The sequence below is a fragment of the Taudactylus pleione genome, unplaced genomic scaffold, assembly GCF_031769625.1.
Source record: "Taudactylus pleione unplaced genomic scaffold, aTauple2 ptg000791l, whole genome shotgun sequence".
NCBI lineage: Eukaryota > Metazoa > Chordata > Amphibia > Anura > Myobatrachidae > Taudactylus > Taudactylus pleione.
In genome coordinates this window covers 3,554,666-3,570,607 of record NW_028285193.1, presented here as the reverse complement: position 1 = coordinate 3,570,607, position 15,942 = coordinate 3,554,666, and the positions used below count along the sequence as shown (strand labels likewise).

Here is a 15,942-nt window from a genome sequence, read left to right as displayed (position 1 = left end):
ATTGAGGAATGTGAGCACAGTCTTCAGATTTCCTGTTGAACTCTATAGATTTCCTGAAATCCGTGCTCTGAACCCTAGGGCTTTCCAAAAGGCTGGCTTTCCTTCTCTCTCTCACATGGTAGTATTCCCTTCCTGCTCTCTTCCAGCGTGTGCTCAGAGGAGAGGACGCTCAATAGATGCAAGGTCTCATTCCCAGGAATTCTCTGGATTGTTACAACAGATAGCATCACTATTATATATCTATATATATATATATTATATATGTGGTATTATCCTGTGCTTTGCTGGATTACAAAATAACAGTCGTATCCTGTTGCTCGGTGTGTGAACGTATTTTATTTTCTGCTGGACCATGGAATAATGGATTGTCATCTGGGGCAGAACCTTGGAATGGGAATTGGAGCTGAAAGTAACCTGGTAAGGTCTCTCTGTATAAGTCGTGGTTACTATTGTCTAAACTTTCAAATGTTTCTGGACTGTGTAGGGATCTGATGATAAGTAGATGTTTAACGAGAGCGGTAACCAGCATTATCTGGAATGCTGCACAGCGTGCCTGTAATGTGGAGCGCTGCACTATATATCATCTCAATGAAATGTAAAACATATGGGTATGCTATTCCATTGTATGCTATTCATTCAGCCTTCAGGGACAATGGAATGAAATGGGGAGCGAAAACAAAATTCCTGTGCCACAGAGCTTGCACTCTAAGTAACTTTTAATACATAGTTATTTTGGTTGCTGGTGTGTTTCGTAAATCCCGTTAGGGGGAGAGGGGACATTAAATACATGTATTTTGCAGTATATTAATTATATATTTCACTGTTTGTTAATTTTTAAAGAAAGAATTTGTGTAGTAAATTGTAATAACTAACTATTACACAATAGATGATAATTGATGCCTTTCCTAGAACTGTATACAGTAACACGCAGTGTCTCCGTATATGCATGATGTGCATCTGTATGGATGGTCTTGCTTACACACTGTTATAGAGTTACTGATCTAAAAGGTTTATAGAAAAAGCACAGAAAAAAAATCATGCTTAAAAAGTACAAAATGATCAGCGAGATTAAACTAAAAGATCTCGGGAGCAAAGAGAGAGTCCTATCCTAAGGAAATTACAATCCACTACAACATCAGTACTAAGGGTGTGTACACACGGTACAATGTGTACCCACCGATGCGACTGACGATCCGAGGGCCGACATATGGGGCGGTCCCTACTACACGGGTCGATCCGGTGCCCGACCGCCCAATATGCCAGCCTCCACCCCCATAACGCTGCATGGAATCGACAGTTGATTCGCCTGATCTTTTGAACATGCAGACAAATCAGGCAAAGCGACGGACGACACCACAGATGCGCGCAATGCACGACATCGTGCATACGCACGGAACATTGTTGCTGATTTATCGTTCCAATCCGTCGGACTGTTGGCAATATCATTCTGTGTGTAGGCTGCAATTTTAAATTGTCACCGTAGCATAAAACAAGTAGGTAGAGCACAAAGAAAGAGATTAGAAATACCAAATAATTGAATAATCAAAGTGAGGCATCATTTATTTGTAATCATTATTTATATTCTGAAAATGTATTAATCTAGGGAATGGAGGCAGATAACTTTGCTGCCATTAGTTCTCCTGTGCTCTGATGCAGGGATGAAAATTAGTGAGTTTATTACAGTACTAGGGTTCTACCGCGGACTGCCTGGCATATTTTAGAATTTAGGGGGCAAGCAGACAGTTACGGGGCCATGTGCAGTGAGACATGTGACTCTAGTGGGGGTGTGGCTCAATACTGCTGGCATGGTTACGCCTCCTTTGGCAGGCCTGGGCACTTTGTACCCACCTCCTTCCTCCATATCGGCGCCCATGGTTAGCGCAGGCTGTGACCATTTGAAGTGAGAAAAAGACGTATAGAATAATCAAAGTGCTTTCCGCCCTTTAATAAATTCACCCTTAGTGCTCGGAAAGTCTTCATTGAGAAATCCCTGACATACATGACTTGAAGCAGAGGTGTGGCATACAGTACTTGCCTACTTTTGAAAACCACTTTGAGGGAAATTGCAGATGGCTGTAGAATGTGCTGCGAGCAGCATGGTTCTTGGGGGCGTGGTCTGCTCCACCCAATGGGCGTGTCTAGCTCCACCTATGGGCGTATGTATTCCTATTAGCTGACACCATAGCTCCCCCACTGACATTAATATAGGCCTGCCCTGCCTCATTAACATTAATACTCAATCTCCCCCTGTCACATTCACATTAATAGATCCCCTCCACACACACATTAACATTAATAGATCTCACTACACACACACACTAATAGATCCCCCCACATTTACATTAATAGATCCCCTCCACACACACATTCACATTAATAGATCTCACTACACACACACACTAATAGATCCCCCCACATTTACATTAATAGATCTCCTCCACACACACATTAACATTAATAGATCTCACTACACACACACACTAATAGATCCCCCCACATTTACATTAATAGATCCCCTCCACACACACATTCACATTAATAGATCTCCTCCACACACATTCACATTAATAGATCCCCTCCACATATACATTCGCATTAATAGATCCACTCCACACCCATGAATAGATTCTCCCCACAATCACATTAATAGATCCTTTCCACACACACATTCACGTTAATAGATCCCCTCCACACACGTATAGATTCCCCCCACATTCACATTAATAGATCCTCTCCACAAATACACATTTACATTAATAGATCCCCCTCCACACACATTAACACTAATAGATCCCCCTCCCACATTTACGTTAATAGATCCTCACCCACAATCATATTAATAGATCCCCTCCACACACACATTCATATTAATAGATCTCCTCCACACACATTCACATTAATAGATCCCCTGCACACACACATTCACATTAATAAATCCACTCCACACGCACATTCACATTAATAGATCCACTCCACGCACACGAATAGACTCCCCCCACATTCACATTAATAGATCTCCTCCACACACACATTAACATTAATAGATCTCACTACACACACACACTAATAGATCCCCCCACATTTACATTAATAGATCCCCTCCACACACACAGTCACATTAATAGATCCCCTGCACACACACATTCACATTAATAGATCCACTCCACACCCATGAATAGATTCTCCCCACAATCACATTAATAGATCCCCTCCACACACACATTCATATTAATAGTCCCCTCCACACACATTCACATTAATAGATCTCCTCCACACACATTAACATTAATAGATCCCCTCCACACACACATTCACATTAAGAGATCCACTCCACACACACGAATAGGCTCCCACCACATTCACGTTAATAGATCCTCTCCACACACACACATTCACATTAATAGATCCTCTCCACACACACACATTCACTTTAATAGATCCTCTCCACAAATACACATTTACATTAATAGATACAGAGTCACACACACACACAGTCACACAAACACACACACAGTTGCACACACACATTTACATTAATAGATACACACACAGTCACACACAGATTTACATTAATAGATACACACACAGTCACACACAGATTTACATTAATAGATACACACACAGTCACACACAGATTTACATTAATAGATAGTACACACACAGTCACACTCGCACAGTTACATTAATAGATACACACACAGTCACACTCGCACAGTTACACACACACATTAACATTAGTAGATACACACACGGTCACACACACACACAAAAAATAGAATTCCCCCCCTCTCCTTTCCTCCCCTCTCCCGTGGCACTGTGACATGAATAGATGTGGTAGAAACTGTAGTGATCTGTAAAACTCACAGGTGCTCCTTTATTACCGAGTTTTATCACCAAAACGAGTGATAAAAGTCACTGTGTATGATAAATGGTGCTCCAGCCAATCAGCTCCCAAGTGTCATCTGTTAGAGAAATGACAGTTCCGGCTACTTTGCAGGGTAGTGGGAGATCCCACCTTAATGCGGGAGGGTAGGTAACTCTGAGGTGTGGACCAAGACAAAACGCATTCCAGGGCCTCAAGACTGTGGTAGCACCTGCACAAATAGATGTAGTTATAATACCGACAGCTTACTAGTTTGATACCATTTTTGTCTTTAGGAGCCAGGAGCCAGGGGAGACTTGGGATTTCTTCTCCTATTTTACCTATCCTTAAATAGGGTTAGGAGTCAGAAGGACCCTGTAGGTAGTTTAAGAGTTGCAAATAGAAAGTGTTGAACTTACTATTTGGAACACGCAGTAGCGGTCTCGGTCTGTGTTCCTGATCTGGTGCATGTGCAGTTACCGATCTCGTACTTTGGCGCAGGCACAGTGAACTGAGGGCCTGATTCAGAGACGGACGCTCTGAACAAGCGCTCGCTCTGAATCAGGGCGGTTTTGTTTTGATCGGCCTCCTGGCCGCTCGCATAGCTGTGGGTGACCACTCACGGCTATTGCGAGTGGCCAGGTTGATGGTCGCCATGGTCAAGACCATCGCGACCATCGGGCTTGCGATGAGACCCTTGTGGTAGGGTCTCGTGGCCGCAAGCCCCAGAGAGCTTCTGGCCCTAATAGAGCCGGAAGCTCTCCCACTGACATCACTAATGATATCAGTGGGGCCGCCCCCAAATGGCAGGCGTTCCTTCGGGAACGCCTCCGTTTGGCCAGCCACCCCCCTGCCCACCAGTCAATCACCATCGACAGTTCGCCCCCTTTGGTGCGAGACCCGGAGTGACTGAGCACCCGTCGCTAGCTGGGTCTCGCGCATGCGCACGACGGAGCCGGTTCCGTCGTGCGCATGCCCAGTGGGCAAACATCAACTCGGTTGCGAGGGTTCAGCGCTTGCGACCGGGTCTGAATCAGGCCCTGAAATCCACAAGATCTGTCTCCATTTCCACTTGCATCCGAGTCAGAATCAGATTGCCTGCAGTATGAGAATGAGACGATAATACCTCGCAGCGGCGTCTGGCGGCACCGCTCAGAATAGAATACGCCCCTCACTGTAGAATGTTTCAGGTGAAGCTGAACTCTGTTCTTCAGAATTAAATGGCAAAGAATCTTTAGCAAGTACCTAGGACTTGTCTGCGTTGTTTACTCTTTATGCTGATATAATTTACAAACATCTATGCAAGTAATCGTAGTAAATTGCATTGATGGCTTTTTACAAAGTATCCTGGGAAATCGTACTTAGCCATTTACAACAAACATCTATTAACCTCGGATGTACAAAGTACTATTTAGTAAGCAATCTCTTTTCCTGCTTGTAAGACACATACAGGGAAAGCTTATTGTGCAATTGTAGGAGAACCTGGGGGCACAGGGGAGATGCTATGGAGTTCAGGGGGTCATTCAGACCCGCTCGCGAGCGGCAGGACGCTCGCAAGCGGGTCGATGTTCCCCACTGCGCATGCGCACGACGGAGGGAGCTCCGCCGTGCGCACGCGCGAGACCAGGCGAGCGACGGGCTCACCATCGCTCCAGGTCTTGCACTAAAGGGGGCGTGCTGTCGATGTTGATTGACAGCACGCTCCCTTTGGTGGGCGTGCCGGGGGCATGCCTACCAGACGGGGGCGTTCCCATGGGAACGCCTACCGTCTCAAGCCGGCCCCACTGACATCACTAGTGATGTTAGTGGGAGTGATTTTGGCTCTGATAGAGCCAAAATCACTCCAGGGCTTGCGGCAGCGAGACCCTACCGCAGGGTCTCCGTCGCAAGCCCGATGGTCGCGATGGTCAAGACCATCGCGACCATCATCATGGACACCCACAGCTATGCGAGCGTCCAAAAAAAGGTAGGAGGGCCCTGATTCAGAGCGAGCTCTCTGGTTGAGCGTTCAGCTCTGAATCAGGCCCTCAGTTCAGAGTTTATCCCATCAATTTCAGTTTTTGCATGGTATTATCAATATTTGCTATGGGATCATGATACCTATAGTGCTCGGCTTTTGCTAGACATTCAGCTAAGTTTAAGCATGTTGATTGGCTCACCTGTTCTCAAGCAACAAATCCTAATGCAGGTTCAGATTTTTTTTCTCCTGAATTCCATAACTTCGGAAAAACTAAACAAAAGTAAATAACTGCCGTTGCTTGTGATGATGTCATACACGGACATGATCATCGCCAGGGAGTGAAAAGGTTTGAACATTTTTTCACTGGCAAGTCTTGGAGGGAGGTTGGGGTAGAGGGTACACAAATCCTGCCAGGTGTATGTACTTGTGCAATGCATGCTTCCACGGACTAATTTAAAACACTTTGGGGCTACCGAGTGTAAAGTATTTTTAACTAAATAAAAAGGAGCTCTGCAAGCTCAAAAAGCGCGTAGCGTCTCGTTTTCATGACATTTAATTAAAGCTAATAAACATCTAATTGCTTCCAAGACACCTGCATCTGCTTGTATCTAGTGCCCACAAGCTCACCCTCCGCTCGCTACAAAAGCAGAACTCTCTCACAGTAGTATCACTTTCAGACATACGACCCAGGAATTTCCCTGCCCCTTTTACACTATACCTGAGACCCGGGAAAGTTCAGGGTCGGATATGTTCACACTAAACCTGGGTCTGCCCTGGAATTTGGTGTGGATTTAAAGGGGATACATATTTTTTTTTTGTTCGCAGTAATGACATAATATAAAAATTTGCATTTTTAGAGTAAATACCACAAGTTTGTTTATTTCCAATGTTTTTTTTTATTGAAAACCAATAAATGTTTACATTACAATATAAGAAAATTATGAATATAGCCTCTAGAAAGTTGCGGTCTATACAAAGACAAATTTTCACATAAAAAAGTTGAGCAAAAAATAATACACACTTAAATTCCTTTGCTCCCCAGTCATGTGGTCTGGGTGACTGCAGTTGATGTCATCAGCAGGTGCATGGAACAACCAATGAGAAGGTTTTCTAAAAACCCAGGTCTAAAAACTTGGGTTGGATGCATTCACACCATACTTGCCTACCCTCCAGATTTGGTCGTGAGCCTCCCGAAAATCTGGTGCCGCTGCTGACTTCCCGGGAAGGCTCCCGGCTGCCGATGACCCCTCCTATCCCCCCTCAATTACATGTAAAGCCCCCGCAGCGGGGGACGGCAGTGACGCGATTCACATGGAATTGCGTCATTTTGGCCCCGCCACCTGCTTCACACTGCCTGTAATATCGGCAGTGTGTAGCGGGGCGGGGCCAAAATGACGTGATTGTGTAGCTCCGTCCCATGCCCCACCCACAAAAACTCGTCACCTGGCCGCCCCCGTTTGCTGGCCACGCCCCCCCCCAGTCATGCCGATCTGGCTGCTCCCTCCCGGAAGGGGCAGCCAGATAGTCAGCAAGTATGATTCATTTCACACTAGAGGCTACCTGGGTTGCGCCTGGGAAAAACCCTGGTATATAGCGGGGTCATAGACCCGGGACTTCGACCAGGGTCGTTTCTGTTCACACATAATAAAAACCTGGGTTAATGCAAGTTTACGACCAAAAACCCAGGTTTTTGCTGTATGAATGAAAAGAGTATAATACCTCTTTTACACCAAAAACCCAGGTCCGACCTGGGTTTTCAGAGATGAGTCCAACCCAGGTCAGACCCAGGTCAGACACCGTTTACACAGCACCATCGATCTGGGTTATTCTCAAGTCAGCCCCTTTCACACTGAACCTGTGTCTGCCCTGCTAAACTTGTGAGGTCATAAAAAGTGGGAGGTGACTGCTCCACAGCCACCAATCAGCACATTTTAGGCATGACCAAGGTCAGATAATCCGGGTTGCTTCGTTTACACTGCACCATTACCCAGGTCCATCCTGGGTCCGACCCTGGTAGCTACCTGGGTTGGATTGCTGGGTCACTTGACCCGGGTTATTTATCAGGGACCCTTTAACACTGAACTGCGACCCGGGTAGACTCAGCAATAACCCGGGTTTTTGCTCTGGTGTAAAAGGGGTATAAGTGACCATTGGGGAATAAGCCGTCATTATCCAGAAGGTGCAGCAGTTACACTACCGCACACATACCAAGAATACTGTAGGTGGTTCCAGGAGGTGGAGCCTGGAGATGGCAACAAATTAAACTCTTAGGACTCCGGTTAACGTGTCAGTGTCAGGCAGCAGCTGACTATAAAAGGGAATTCTGTATATGCCACCAGTGGTGAAGTAAGCCCACTCCAGAGCACTCGGGACTAAGTTTATCCAGTCACAATGTTCTGTACCACAAAAGTATTAAAAACTTTCTTTTTTCCGATACTGTGGGGATTATTTACCATGTGGCGTTTTTAATAACCAATACAAAGGGCCTGATTCAGAGTCGGACGCTCTTTCAGAGCGCTCGCTCTGAATTAGGGTGGCTTTTTTTGTGTGTGTGTCAGCCTCCTGGCCGCTCGCTAAGCTGTGGGTGACCACCCACAGCTTTTGTGAGCGGCCACTTGATGGTCGCGACCATCGGGGCTTGCGATGAGACCCTTGTGGTAGGGTCTCGTTCCCGCAAGCCCCAGTAAGCTTCCTGCTCTAAATAGAGTAGGAAGCTCACCACTGACATCACTGGTGATGTCAGTGGTGCCTCCCACAAATGGCAGGTGTTCCTTTGGCACCCCCCCTGCCCGCCTCCAAAACGTGGCGAGCTGTCAATCACAATCGACAGCTGCCCCGTTTTGGGCATCTCGCCCCGTTTTGGGGTCTCGCGCATGCGAGCGCCGGAGGCGGCGCATGCGCAGGGGGCAAACATCGACCCGCTTGCGAGCGCATAGCGCTTGCGAGCAGGTCTGAATCAGCACCACAGTGTAATGCCTTTAAAAATACTAGAGCAAAACCATCAAAAGTCAGCGGTTTGCAATATTCACCATACGGTAATTAAGCTGCAAAGTGCAACACAGAGGCTTTCTATTCCTAGGCACACCCACATTTTTGGAACTTTCACATTGCAGGGCTGCAAATTTTTACCTGCGAATGTGCAGTACAAATGGTAAATAAAAGTCACTATGGCGTTCACCCTGCTAACGATTTAGGATCACCTCCTATATTTATTCAAACTTTCCCATTTTTCTTATAAAAAGATTATTTTTATTAACCTGTATTCTAAGGCTCCACAAATTCCGTACAGCAAAGATACAAAATGGGGTAAACAAAGTAACAGAATGACAAATATACATAATTACACACGTAGGCCTAGTAATAATGTATGCCTATTGGGTGAGGTAATGGACCAAAGGGATCGGATAATACAAGGGCACACATTCTAAAAGGTAAATGGAAGGAGCTGGATCCAGCAGAGATCAGGTAGGCTATGGTAAATAAGTACGTTTTGATTGAGCGTTTGGAGCAATGGATGTTGGGGGGAGAATCTGATAGAATGAGGGAGAGCATTCCACAGGTTAGGGGCAGTGTAGGAGAAGTCTTGGCGTATGTAGCAAGAAGTGATAATCAATGGGGAGAAGAATTGGAGGTCACCGGCTGACTGGAGAGAATGGGAGTGGGTGTGTATGGAAATAAGGTTGAGGAGTTTAAAGTAGCTACTGCAGAATATAGGGAGCCAATGAAGAGACCGGCAGAGAGAGGGGAGGCAGAGAGACACATCTGCATGAAAGGAAGGTCAATTTAGCAGCAGCATTAAGGAGAGACTGAAGGGGAGAGAAGAGGTAGAGGGGAAGACCAGAGAGAAGAAGGTGGCAATAGTTGAGACTAGATGAGGGGATGGATAAGTGTTTTGGTACTGTCGATGGAAAGGAAAGGATGAATTCTAGCAATGTTCTGGAGATGGAAGTTTGTAAGTGACTGAATATAGGAAGTCAATGAGAGATAAAGGAGTCAATAATAGATCCCAAGCAGCAGACTTGAACTGTGGAGATGGTCATGTTGTCAAAGGTGAATGACAGATGAGGAGGGGTGGCAGACAATGATCTCATTCTTGGACATATTAAGCTTGAGAAAGCATTGAGACATCCAAGAGGAGATAATGGATAGACAGCTTGAAATGCTTGATAGGAGGGAAGGGGAGATGTCAGGGGAGAACAGGAAGATTTGGGTGTCATCAGCATAAAAATGGTACTGAAGACCAAAAGAGCTAATAATTTCACTAAGTGAGGATGTGTAAAGTGAAAAGAGTAGGGGGCCTAGATCTGAGCCTTGAGGGGCAACTACAAGGAGCGGGAGGAGGGGCAAGGGTGGAGATTGTGACTTAAGCTGGGTACACACCTATACAATCATTGGGCCGTTCATCCAATATCGAGAGAATGGCCATTGGATTGTATAGGTGTGTACCCTGTTAGCCGATAAATGGCTTTTAACGCCCCTGCGACGGTCAGGATCAGGAGGTCGCATCTTATGTACAGTTTAATATTCATCGGTTCGACCTCCCGTTCCCATAGAAGCCCGTACACACTGTGCTATGTCTGCACAGTGTGTATGCGGCTGACAGGGCATCACACTGGGGCCAGACTGCATGGCTGATCGGGACAGTTTTACCCGATCAGCCTGCAATCGTAAAAGTGTGTACCCAGCTTGAGAAGGAATGGCTATAGAGTTAGGAGGTAAACCCAAAAAGGACCGAGTCCTTGAGACCGTGTTAGTGAAGAGAGCAAAGAAGTAAATGTTGGTCATAGACTGGTCAAGAAGGATGGGGACAGATGAGTGACTCTTTTATGTAGTGAAGAGGAGACCATTGATAACTAGTCAGGGTAGTTTTTGTAGAGTGGAATGGTTGAAAGCCAGACTGGAGGGGGTCAAGAAGGGAGTTAGGCAAAGAGAAAGGTGGAGAGGTGGATGCAGACAAGCCAAACAAGCGTTTTAGAGGTGAATGGATAGAGAGATTGGATGATAGTTTGACAAAGGGTTAGGGTGAGGCAAAGGTTTTTAAAGGATGGGGAAAGCAAGGCATGCTTGTAGGAGGAGAGAAAATGCCAGAAAAGTTGAACAGGTTGGTGCGGGGTAGGCAGAAGTTAAGGGGGGAAAGAGAGGAGGAGGTAACAGGATCAAGGGAAAGACAATGAATTTCCTCCCCAGTGGGGAAGCTGAAGGGGAATGATTGGGGGACGGGCTTGGCATGAGTATATATCCTGCCTCGTACAGTCAGAGGGTGAGAGGAGTGGGGCAGAGAAATGAGTTTTCGAAAAAAACCACTGGGGTGGGGTTTTAGAAGATAAGAGCCCTAATTTTTGGTTAGTGTGAGGGCTGAACAATAGCATGAGAGAAATCATTTGAAGTGAAGAAAGTCAACAACACAGTGTGACTTCCTCCACAGGCATTCAGCAGTGCAGGAGCAATTTTGGAGAAATCTGGTCAGTTTGGAGTGCAAGGGTTTGGGTATTGTCCTCCCAAGGTGGATCAAAAAGACATGAGAGTGAGGGGACATTGGGCCTGTCTGTAATATATCTGTAATTTTTTTTTATTGTTTTTATTATATTTAGGGGAGTATCCAATTAGTCCAGATAACCCATTTTTTTTTCTTCGCAAAGTTTTCACTAGTGAAAACTTTTCTCCAAAAATGGTTATCGGGCCATAATGTTAGCCACAGTTTTGGCATATGCAAAAACTGGTACACTGTACTGTAGGAATTATCGCAAATTTCTTTTCACCACCTATATTCGGGTAAAAATGTTGGGACTTTATGCAGAACCACCGGGACACCCTCCTTAAAGAATAATTAGGCAAGATAAAATTTTTAATTAGCTTAATTTGGCCAATAATTATGGGATGAAAAGTGTTGGAAAATGGGTTTAAAGTAGTGGGACAGGTATAAGGGGCTGCTGTATGGCTGTGACAGGTGTATTTTTCAAAATGCCCTATAATGACACAAAAATATACTTACACCCAATGTACCCCTGATTTAACTACAGCATTTATTTTGGCCAAAAAACATTGCATTCTATAATTTTTTCACTGTTAGAGAAACATGCAAATAACAGCCATTTGACACAATTTTAAGAACCCTAAACTCTTGGATTATGGCCACTAACACACTTCTATACCATTACCCTACCTTAGTTTACCTTTTTTTGGGGTAGAGGTTGATTTCCCCATTTTCACCTGTACCTATCGCCTGTATTTCCTGAAAGAATTATCGTGCAAATTGGTTACCTCCGGTTTTGCAATAGGATATTACGATAAACGGGAGCACACAAGCGTGCAAATTCGGGAGAACGGTCCGAAAAGTTTTCTCTGGAGAAAACGTGTCGTTATCGCGGCTAATAGGATATCCCCTTACTCGTAATAAGTCTAGAAATGCTTTTTCTGTTAAATGGTATTTGAAGAGCGTAAAAGGTGCCCTATTGTAAGTGTAGGAGGATTTCGGAATGCTGGCTCCTAATGTTCGCCTATAACATTCATATTGTGCAGAGACAAAAAGTGGTGATGTAATTAAAATTAAATGCTGGAGTAAGTATATGTTTGCCGGAGTGGGAGACCCCAGAGAAGTTCAAGTGGGGTTGGGGTGGAAGGGGGTTGCGCCACGGTGCAGTAGGAGGCTGGACCAAAATGATGCGATTTGCAGCAAAATCCGTCATCTAGACCTCTGACCCTCCACTCCAATGGGGGAGTGAGTGTCACCCAGGAGGCTGGCCTATGCTTCTTGAACCCAGGAGCAGTCTTCAAAGTTCTGAACACTACTGGACATTTCGAAAGACTAGGCAAATAAGCATAAACAGTCGCATTCATGGGTCTAACCCAGGCGTGAGCAAGAAGCGGCCCCTAGCTGTAGAGCTACACATCCCAGCATGCCCTGCAAACAAGAGATATATAGTTTTGTAGACTCCCTCTGAGAAACTGCCGCACGTGGGCGGAGAAACGCGTCAGCGGGTCTGTCATCACTAAAATGCAGGTGGAACGCAAAATACCTAAGTTGCGAGCTTGACTCCGGTACCCGCTAGGATGTACCACACAACAGATGCCCACCAGTTTGCTCCTACCCGGGTCTATTGGACGGGCCATGAATTGGGAACGGAGGTCCCTCTGCGCTGGGACTCGGCACTGCCCATTACCGGGTACACATTGTCAGCAAGTCTCCACATAAGGCTGCTGGCTGTCAGTTAAGCTCACTCAATTCCTCCCCGTCACGAGCGTAGAGGTAAGGTTTGCTTTAGACCACGAGTATCATCCTACCTGGCCAAAGGTAGAGGTAAAGACTATCTTATAATTAAATTGTGGTTCTAAGCAGTACCTACGTTCTGTGGATTAAGCTCTAATCTACTGGAGTGCTGGACTTTATTACTAACATCAATTCCAGCTGGTTTATTAGTAACTTTCGTCTATGCATGCATGAACTTACAAATACTGACATACCAAGCTTTTAACCATCACCTTGCGCTTTACTATTTAATCTATTTTTAGCTGACTTAATTAATATTGCTTATGTCGTGCTACATATTGGTGGCTATGTGCAATATTGTTCAAATGAGATAAATTGAGTATATTTATATTACGGCATCTTTTCATCCACTGTCCATGTGTCTAATGTATTTCAATGTTGATTTTTAGCAAGTAAAAACAAGTTTTAAATAAGCAGCCGTGTCTGAGCGCTCCCATTTCTTTATTTTATTTGTTTTGTAGACCTGCAATGGCGGGCCGCAAATCCATGAACTTCCATAAACTCTGGGTCATGTCACAAAATAGTATATGCACTATAATGTTGAATTTTGACCATTGAAATTAATGACTACAGTACATTTAGATTATTTGGGGAAAATAAAATTACTTTAATTTTCTTCCCCATTATATTGATCTTGGGCATGGGCGTCGGACCAGGGGGTGGTTATTGTTATTGCAATCAGCAGGGATGACAGGAAACAAGATAGTAAGGGAGGGTTTTGGAAGGACTACAGCAAGAACACACTTAGCAGTGTGCCGGGTACTTCTAGGCAAGACACGCATCACTACCTCAGCGTTACTCCTCACCAATCCTTTAAAAATATTGGGCCTGATTCAGAGCCGCTCGCTATTTGCGGTCGTTCGTTCTAAAACAAGGGGTGGCTATTCAAATGACCCGTTCGCTAATTGCGGTCTGTTCATGCCTCTAAGTCTGAACGAGCGAGCAAAACTTGCGGTTGTAATTTTGAAAAAAACACCCCCTGGCCGCTCGCATCCTACGTCATGTCCACTATTTATTGGATTAATCGAGTACATTGAGCAGCGTATGAACTGCTCGCTATTCTTCTGGCTGGTTTTTTCAACCGCTATTTTGCGAGCAGTTCGGAGTAAAAAAAAACCAAGTGACGTGGTTAATGACGCTGCTGTATTAATTATGCACTCCCTTAAAACGCCCGTTTTGACCTTTAAGCACGCCTGCGATCTAATTCCACACCCCCGTTTTCAAGCACATTCCCCTGTTACCACCCACATACGCCTCCCTCTGTCACTCAAAATAGCAGGCATTCGCTATATAGCAAACAAACGATTTTCGGCCGCACTGACTGGTTCGCGCATGCGTATTAAAATCCGTACGCATGCGCAGATGTGCGAACATTGGTCAGAACGAGCGAGCGGCCGCTTACGAGCGGCTCTGAATGAGGGCCTTTGTTCCTACGTTTACAAAGCTATTAAGGAGAAGTTTCACCATGGCAACTGATAGGTCACTGAGTCTGTCCCTCCCACTCTCCTGTATCATGTAAGGTAGAGAAGCACCTCCGCACTAACATGACAAAACCTTACAATGGGGTGAAACATTGCAAGATAGACTTTTAAAATGGGAAATGGGACTCCTCTTCAGCCTTGTCCTCCCACATGCACTGCCTCCACTGTACAGATGTAGCAGGATCAGTTTTGGTGTTATTGTTGGAAGCATCCTTTGATCTAATTAGCAACAATGTTACAGTTGCTGCCTCTCTCTCTCTCCGTTGTTTGGTTGCCAGAGTTTTCAAAGATTAACTGCAAGTGACTCTGCTCCCAGGTAGCACGCACAACGTTTGTATCCAATGTATACAACCTATCAGACTATATTGGTGGCTATAACAAAAATCAGACAATGGAGATGGGGGCAGGGAGGGATATCATAATGACAGATAATGGGATGAGTGGTCAAATGATACAATAATATACACCAGGAATGAGTACTATATATTTGACATTGGGGGCCTGTATACACAAGAAGGCTATACTGTATATCGGATAATAGGGGAAGCTGTATTATATAGGAGTAAAGGTTTACAGGGGGGCAACTAACTGATGAAGGCCCCCTACACACATTATTGTGCCTCAATAGGGTATAGGAGCTATGTGGTGGGAGAGCACCATGTGTGGGGGTCCCGGGTCGCCTGTACCAGTGATCCAGCACTAATTATATATTAAACTGTGGAGGGCAACTGTGTAAAAGATCATTTAACTTACAAGTTCTCATATATAAAAGAAGACTGCTGTATAGGATATCTATCCCCACTTTCTCATACATATTTATAAGTGTCTATAAACCAGCTTGTATTTTAATTTTAGCTGCCCTTTTAAATCCTCCGGATTATGACAAATATGCAGAGGCCGTCACACAACTCTCACAGATAATCTATTTCTTCATCCAGGAAAAAGAACTTTAAACATGCCATGAAGAAAACAATAATATCATGGAAAAATAGGGAATTAGTGCATAGAACAGGCTCCCTCTCCATAGGATGCTGCATAGTGCATACAGCCTTCGTGTCCAATGCAAAAGCTGTTTACATGATATTCACTGACTGCAATGTGATCTGGGGAGCAGACAGCCTGTGCAATGTGCTATTGTCAGTGGAAAGGTTCAGTGACAGCAGCAGGAAACGCTCTTTACAGAAAGACATGAGAGGAAGGAAAAGTGGCGTGAGGGTCCTGTGACTGTTCTGCGCCCTCCTCTTTTGTGTGTAAGAATATCCTGTCTCTGTGTAATTACCAGAGTGTTACTGACGCAGGGGAGATGGGGAGAGCGATGACCAGCGGGTAGGGGGTAGCCCCGGAGCAGATGTTCGCCAGCTGGATAGTGCAA

At 45.1% G+C, this 15,942-nt stretch overlaps 1 protein-coding gene across 2 annotated transcripts in view; it reads left to right on the top strand.

Annotated features, from left to right (window-relative positions):
• The first annotated feature begins 265 nt into the window (after window positions 1–265).
• Window positions 266–15,942, top strand: part of ASAP1 (ArfGAP with SH3 domain, ankyrin repeat and PH domain 1) — a 354,817-nt gene continuing 339,140 nt past the window's right edge. The window contains exon 1 of one of the 2 annotated variants that reach the window (XM_088457891.1): window positions 266–417. The gene's annotated coding sequence lies outside the window, so the exon portion shown is untranslated. The remainder of the gene's footprint in view (window positions 418–15,942) is intronic. The other variant, XM_088457887.1, reaches the window with a different exon arrangement.